This window comes from Salmo trutta, chromosome 21 (genome assembly GCF_901001165.1).
Source record: "Salmo trutta chromosome 21, fSalTru1.1, whole genome shotgun sequence".
Lineage (NCBI taxonomy): Eukaryota > Metazoa > Chordata > Actinopteri > Salmoniformes > Salmonidae > Salmo > Salmo trutta.
This window is the reverse complement of record NC_042977.1, coordinates 8,687,603-8,696,274: the sequence shown is the minus strand read 5'-3', so window position 1 is coordinate 8,696,274 and position 8,672 is coordinate 8,687,603.

Here is an 8,672-nt window from a genome sequence, read left to right as displayed (position 1 = left end):
ATATACAGTATACATAGAAATATATGAATAAGCAATGACAGAGCGGCATTGGCAAGATGCAATAGATGGTATAAAATACAGTATATACATATGAGATGAGTAATGCAAGATATGTGAGTGTGGTGTTTGGCCCACGGATCTTTCAGTTCAGCCAGGCACTGTGTCAGGCCCACTATGACTACCTGGAGCGTCTGTCAGTTTTTGCTTGTGTGGTTTAAACCCTTGATGATTATTTAACTGAATGATTGACCGCAAACCCTTGTCTCTGTCCCTAACCACTGTTCTTTGTGCGTCTGTCAGCTATGTGGTTTGGAGGTGTTCTGGGAGCAAGTGGTGCGGGGCCACTTTGGCTCTGTGTTGGCCAAGCTGCAGACACTGATCAGCCGCAGGAGGCAGAGGAGCCAGCAACAGCAACTCTGTACAGACCCAGAGAGCTACGATGTATACATCATGGTGGAGCGCAGGGAGGACGCAAAGAGCCCCGCTGCTGATATAGAGCCAGGTTCCGAGCAACGCTGGGGCGGAGCAGTTCTGTAAAGACGCTGTGTGGTGACTGGGTCAGAGTGTGTCACAAGGGGACTCAGGTTATGGAAGAGGGGACTGGAGCTCTGATTCAGGGACCTCATTGAAATTCGTTTTTTTGTTTGATATTTTCACTCTATATAGAATCCTTGAGGTTTCCATGCAAAAAGGACTAGAGGTTGGGATTGGTCTCGGATGGAGACTACAAGTCATTTTTGACAAATATGATGACTGCTGAATGTTTGATAAATGAATGTTTTATGTTATGCTAACAAACCAGGCTGCTGCTTTTGGATGGAAATTTAATGCTGCTACCCAGCAAAACCATGTTTGTTTGTGTTTCGTCTTTCAATCAGTGGCTGTGTTGGAAGAGGGTCAGTTGTCTTGCAGCAAAGGATGTTGTGGCAATGATTGGAGATGTTAAAATGCATTTTTAGCTGCTGTTGCACATGTGCGACAGTCTTATGCCCTATACATTATTGCACGAGCAGTACTACCATTTGGTGGAATGATTCAGGGAGTGCATGTTTCTGAAAATAAAAGGATAAAACCCTGTACCTCTCAGCTGTGTCCTCATAACAGAACTTTATTCCTAATTTATTTTGTAAATGTATATATGAAATGTACATGTATGTTTACAATATCACAATATTTTAAACATGCTCATGACCTAGGCCTATATTCCATTGAATATCCTTATCTAGGCTAAACAACTTGAGGACCAAGAGGTCCAATAATTTTAACATCCTGAATATTTATTTATTAATGAACATGTACAAACATGGTAGTAGCTAACAATAGGGAAAGTGATTTAGCCTGACTTCCATTCCACTTATGGATATTCACTGTCACTAACCCGCCTGGTGCAGGTCGAGTGTCCTGTCTCACATACACATAGCACAGGCCTACTTGCTTGACCTACTGTTAAATATGGTAATGTTGCTATGCTGAGAGGCAGGTGTTGACTCTGAACAATTTATTCCACTAAGCCAATCGATTTGGAGGCAGTTGATAAAGAATCTATAAATGCATGAAGAGGGTGACACGTGACAGAAAAAGTGGGAGAAGGATGGAGAAGGTAACAGTTACCTGAAGCAAAGGGCTAGCAGCCACGGCTCCCATAGATAGACACCCATAGTTGTTGGCAGTGGCACCGTTACCTGGGTTTGGTGAATTCCCAATTTGTTTTTCACCGCTGTGACCTGACAATCAGACACAAGCGGTGTCCAATGACTCCAACTATGATGTGGATCTCATGTGGATCTGACAGCTGCCTGAGCTGCTGGGTCCTCTTTGACTTCCAGGTGTCTCTGGGCCATGGCATGAGTATCACCCTCACACTCATGACCCTCAACATCTACCTGTCCATCCTGCGGCTGCTTCACTACCCATCGCTTGTATGTCACATTCAGGCTGACAGCCTAAACCGGCCAAGCCTGGACGACAGTGGGCCAATTGTGCGCCACCCTATGGGACTCCCAATCACAGCCGGTTGTAATACAGCCTGGTTGCATTGACTGAAAAGATGTAGTCGAAACCTGCTGCATGCATCATATACGGATTTATAGCCATTTATTTGTTTTCTGTGGTCTTTATATTTTTGGAGAGTATTCACAGTGCAAATCATAGAATGTGTTACCAATTCAATACATTTTTATACGCAAGGATTTCCAAATTTTTTATGCATTTAAAGGCCTAGTACATGGTCAAAAAGTTATCATATCTAAATCTGAAATGTCATAGACTACAAATTGCAAGAATAGATCACTCTGGGGTCAGGTGTTAAAATAATGTGTAATTTAGCCTACTAAACATAAAAACTATGCTTCAAGTGAGAATTAGGCAGGTCTGGTGCTGAAAAAGAAAGGAAAAGATTGCCTATTTCCCCCATATTTTCTTCTCTTTTGTAGTTCCAGTAGTTAGCTACACCGCTACATGGCAAAAAAGTTATTAACTACTGAAAACACTAACAAGATTTTAATTTAGTTCAACTACCACCAAGCTACTGCAAAATGTAGTTTAATTACTGGTTAAACTACATGTAGTTCACTACTCCCCAACACTGATAATTAGCAAATTTGCATATTCATCATGAGTTGAGTCGCCAACAAATGCAGGTAACACTCAATACACTTGACTTTCAATTTGACAGACTGTGTAACTATAAATCTCAGGCCTTGAGTTTTAAAGATGACCCAATATGACAAGGCTGGAGATCACTCTGTCATGCTGATTGAGTTCAAATAACAGACTGGAAGCTTCAAAAGGGAGGGTGGTCCTTGGAATCATTGTTCTTCCTCTGTCAACCATGGTTACCTGCAAGGAAACACGTTATCATTGCATTGCACAAAAAGGGATTCACAGGCAAGGCTATTGCAGCCAGTAAGATTGCACCTAAATCAACCATTTATCGGATCATCAAGAACTTCAAGGAGAGCAGTTCAATTGTTGTGAAGAAGGCTTCAGGGCGCCCAAGAAAGTCCAGCAAGCGCCAGGGCCGTCTCCTAAAGTTGATTCAGCTGCGGGATCAGGGCACCACCAGTACAGAGCTTGCTTAGGAATGGCAGCAAGCAGGTGTGAGTGCATTTGCACGCAGTGAGGTGAAGACTTTTGGAGGATGGCCTGGTGTCAAGAAGGGCAGCAAAGAAGCCACTTCTCTCCAGGAAAAACATCAACAACAGACTGATATTCTGCAAAAGGTACAGGGATTGGACTGCTGAGGACTGGGGTAAAGTCGTTTTCTCTGATGAATCCCCTTTCCGATTGTTTGGGGCATCCAGAAAAAAGCTTGTCCGGAGAAGACAAGGTTAGCACTACCATCAGTCCTGTGTCATGCCAACAGTAAAGCATCCTGAGACCATTCATGTGTGGGGTTGCTTCTCAGCCAAGAGAGTGGGCTCACTCACAATTTTGCCTAAGAGCACAGCCATGAATAAAGAATGGTACCAACACATCCTCCGAGAGCAACTTCTCCCAACCATCCAGGAACAGTTTGGTGACGAACAATGCCTTTTCCAGCATGATGGATCACCTTGCCATGAGGCAAAAGTGATAACTAAGTGGCTCGGGGAACAAAACATCGATATTTTGGGTGCATGGCCAGGAAACTCCCCAGACATTAATCCCATTGAGAACTTGTGGTTATCCTCAAGAGGCGGGTGGACAAACAAAAACCCACAAACTCCAAGCATTGATTATGCAAGAATGGGCTGCCATCAGTCAGGATGTGGCCCAGAAGTTAATTGACAGCATGCCAGGGCGGATTGCAGATGTCTTGAAAAAGAAGGGTCAACACTGCAAATATTGACTCTTTGCATCAACTTCATGTAATTGTCAGTAAAAGCCTTTGACACTTATGAAATGCTTGTAATTATACTTCAGTATTCCATAGTAACATCTGACAAAAATATCTTAAGACACTGAAGCAGCAAACTTTGTGGAAATTAATATTTGTGTCATTCTCAAAACTTTTGGCCAATACTGTATGTGCAAGCACTGAAATATGTGCTACTTACAGTTCATTTGTCATGGTTGATATTAATTATACAGTGCCTTCACAAAGTATTCAAACCCACATTCTACATTTTGTTGTGTTTCAGCCTGAATTCAAAGTGGATTAAATAGATTTTTCTACACACAATACCCCATAATGACAAAGTAAAAACATGTTTTTAGAAATGTTAGCAAATGTAATACCGAAATATCTAGTTTACATAAGCATTCACACCCCTGAGTCAATAATGTTAGAATCACCTTTGGCAGTGATTACAGCTTTGAGTCTTTCTGGGTTATTCTCTAAGAGCTTTGCACACCTCGATTGTACAGTATTTGCAAATTAATCTTATAACATTCTTCAAGCTCTGTCAAGTTGTCACGACTTCCGCCGAAGTCGGTCCCTCTCCTTGTTCGGGCGGCGTTCGGCGGTCGACGTCACCGGTCTTCTAGCCATCGCCGATCCACTTTTCATTTTCTAGCTGTTTTGTCTTTGTTTTCTACACATCTGGTTTCTATTCCCCAATTACATGTTCATTATTTAACCCTCTGTTTCCCACATGTTAGTGTGCGTGTTTATTGATTGTTCATGTCGGTACTTGTCGGCTGGTTATGTTTGCCGGGTTATGTATTTACGCCCGTTATTTTCGAGTGACCGGTATTTCTCCGCACCTTGAGAATTTTCTGTATACTGGTGCTGTCGTGGAATTAAATACCTTGTACACTCCTTTCTGCTCTCCTGCGCCTGATTCACTGCACCAGTTACCCACCGCCTGACACAAGTTAATTGTTAATCATTGCTAGACGGCCATTTGTAATTCTTGGCATCAATTTTCAAGCCGATTTAGGTCAAACTGTAACTAAGGCACTCAGGAACATTAAATGTCGTCTTGGTAAGCTACTCACGTGTATATTTGTCCTTGTGTTTTAGGCTATTGTCCTGCTGAAAGGTGAATTCATCTCCCAGTGTCTGGCAGAAAGCAGACTGAACCAGGTTTTCCTCTAGTATTTTGCCTGTGCTTAGCTGTATTATGTAATTTTTTTATCCTGAAAACTACCTAGTCTTTGCCGATGACAAGCAGGCCCATAACATAATGCAGCCACCACCATGCTTGAAAATATGAAGAGCTGTACTCAATGATGTGTTGTGTTGGATTTGCCCAAAACATAACGTTTTGTATTCAGGACATAAAGTACATTTCTTTGCCATATTTTTTGCAGTTTTATTTTAGAGCCTTATGCAAACAGGATGCGTTATATGGAATATTTTTATTCTGTACAGGCTTCCTTCTTTTCACTCTGTCATGTAAGTTAGTATTGTGGAGTAACTACAATGTTGTTGATCCATCCTCCGTTTTCTCCTGTCACAGCCATTAAACTCTGTAGCTGTTTTAAAGTCACCATTGGCCTCATGGTGAGATCCATGAGCGGTTTCCTTCCTCTCCGGCAACTGAGTTAGGAAGGACGGTTGTATCTTTGTAGTGACTGGGTGTATTGATGTACCATCCAAATTGTAATTAATAACTTCACCATGCGCAAAGGGATATTCAATGTCTGCTTTTTTATTTTTACCCATCTACCAATAGGTGCCCTTCTTTGTGAGGCATTGGAAAACCTCCTTGTTCTTTGTGGTTGAATCTGTGTTTGAAATTCACTGCTCGACTGAAGGACCTTACAGAAAATTGTATGTGTGGGGTACAGCGATGAGGTGGTCATTCATAAACACTATCATTGCACACAGAGTGAATCCATTCAAATGATTATGTGACTTGTTAAGGCCATGCACCACAGGCAAAAGTCGATTTAGCTTCCATTTGTCCATTTTCAGATTTTGGGATATTTTGCAATTATAACTTCCATACTTTCATAAAATATACAAATAAATCGTCAATAATGTATATACATACTTGATTTATATCATTTTAACCCAACTCTGTCAACTACATCTATCATAAATGTAGTTATTGTTAGCATGTTTCATGTAGAACTTCAACTTCAAATTTTAAAACTCTGCAAGTTGAATCATATATCATTCAAAAGCTTGTTTTCCAAGAGCATATCTTTAGCTAGTCCATACAGGGCTATATCCTTTGTAGATGTAGTGCTTATTGCTGAAAGGTGAGTAATTTCCTGACATCTGATTGGTTACTGGCATTTAAAAGCCATTTCTGGCAGCACTCCATTTTCTGAAAATATATCCTGCTAAGAATCCACTTAAAATCTCAAATATCCCTACAGTATGTGAATAAAAATTGTCAATCTCAGTTAGCCAAATCGAGAAAAGCAGTGAATAAAATATAAAATTAGCCTGATCAGACGATCGAGGCAGTGGCAGTACAGGTAGAGGAGGAAAAGGAGGTAGCCGGGATGCAAATTGGTTGAGATGAAGATGACAGCTAGCAACGGTCAACCAGACAGCAGACAGCCAGCCAATGGTGGTTTTTATTCCAGCCAGCCAACAGTGCAGTTTGAAGGAAGTCCCTAACTAGCGCTTGCGCAATTGCTAACTAGTTGGCATTGGCTCGCAAAAATACCTCTTAATTTCAGGAGGACACAGACATAAAAATGGTATCCACAAGTTCATCTGACTCTGTGGAAGTAGATAAAGGCCCTCAATGCCAAATTGCTGAGGTATCCCTTTATGCAAGTTTTTACTCCTGAAATTATTTAGGCTTGCCATAACTAAGGTGTTGAATATTTATTGACATTCCAGCTTTTAATTTTTTCTTAATTTGTAATAAGTTCTAGAAACATAATTCCACTTTGATATTATGGGTATTGTGTGTAGACCAGTGACACAAAACCTTAATTTAATCAATTTTGTCAATTCAGGCTGTAACAAAACAAAATGTGGAAAAAGTCAAGGGGTGTGAATACTTTCTGAAGGCACTGTGTATATTATTTACTATACAGTATTTAGAAAGTCTCCATGCACTTCACAAATGTATAAAAAGCAATGCATATATGTGTGTTTATTAATGCGAGTGCATAACATTGTTGTCTAGATGTCCCTGTAAGATCATTTGCTTGTTATTAAGGTGTTTCTGTGGGCGAATATGTTTGTTGTCGAGTTGTCCCTGTAGGTGAATTTGTTAGTTGTTGAGGTGTCTGTAGGTTAGTAATATAATATAATAATATATGCCATTTAGCTGATGTCTTTATCCAAAACAACTTACATGCATACATTTTTCATATAGGCGGCCACAGTGGGAATCGAACCCACAACATTGGTGTTGCAAGCACCATGCTCTACCAACAATCCATTTGTCGTGAAAGGACGTGAAACTGACCTCTTAGCACCTGTCGTTATATTCATGAGAGCAAAATGTTCATTTTCATTAATAACATACCAATAACATAACATATATAATATTACATGATATATCACTAAGAAAATATCACAGATTTTCTGCAGGAATTTGTGTCCGCGTATTAAAACTTGAATGCTAAATCAGCATAATAGGACATCTGCTCAAGTCTATGCAAACATCAAAGTTAAAGGCATCCACTGTAGCTTTTTTATTTTACCTTTATTTAACTAGGCAAGTCAGTTAAGAACAAATTCTTATTTTCATTGATGGCCTAGGAACAGTGAGTTAGCTGCCTTGTTCAGGGGCAGAATGACAGATTTTGTACCTTGTCAGCTCAGGGATTCAATCTTGCAACCTTTCGGTTACTAGTCTAACGCTCTAACCACTAGGCTACGCTGCCTCCCACTGTAGCTTTAATGTCTGTCACAACAGCTTAACCTTTGTCACTGACACAGGCTCTCCCCCACTACCCCCACTTAAGTGCATCATGGGCGAGTGATTGGCTTGTGTACAACGTGACACTGGAGAGAACTGGGGCCGCAGCTCCTAGCTAGAGCGTACTAGCCATGGACAAGACGTTTACCCCCTGGTCTTACGCACTGCACTGGGAGCTGGGGACACTTTGGGCGTGGATAAGCTCATATTAACTTAGGTTTATCGGACTGAATTAGCCTATATAGCTCCATAGCCTTAGGTTGAGGTTTCTGCCAACCAATGGGACCAGTAATGATGATGTAATTTGCCCTCGTCACCTGCCTCTGGTCACAGGGGTAAACATTAAATCCCCCTGTAGGTGGCATCATTAATGACTAATCAATTGATTAAGTTTGAATTGGAACATTGGAACATTGGCCCGTTATCCGTTGTAACTATGGGGTTGCTGTAAAGTCAGCTTTTGTGTGGCCACTGACAGATGTAGTTGCCCCTGTTAGAAAACAGACAGAGAGTGAGAGAACAGAGAAACTGAGATGCTGAAAATGAGAAAGAAAGCTAGTGAATCTTCACACAAACACAGCTTGGACCTGGTGTATTAATTGGCAGTAATGGAGAGAGTGACAGAGTGACGTTAGAAGTAGGCTGTCAGTGTAAGGTGGCCCCAGGGTAAGAGCATCAGTTTGGGGATTTGGGGCATGTCTGACAAAATAGCCAAATACACAAGGCAAGATGCCATATTCAGAACAACATGCAAATAGTGCTTACATTTTGTTGATGAACAAAATGGGATATGTGACATACTAAACACACGTATTTCCACTGAGCATTTACCCCAGTGTTTTACCCAAAAAGCTCAGACTTTTCCGTTTCCATCTTCGCCGGGCCGGCACCCGTGTCTCACTGGGCCTTGGC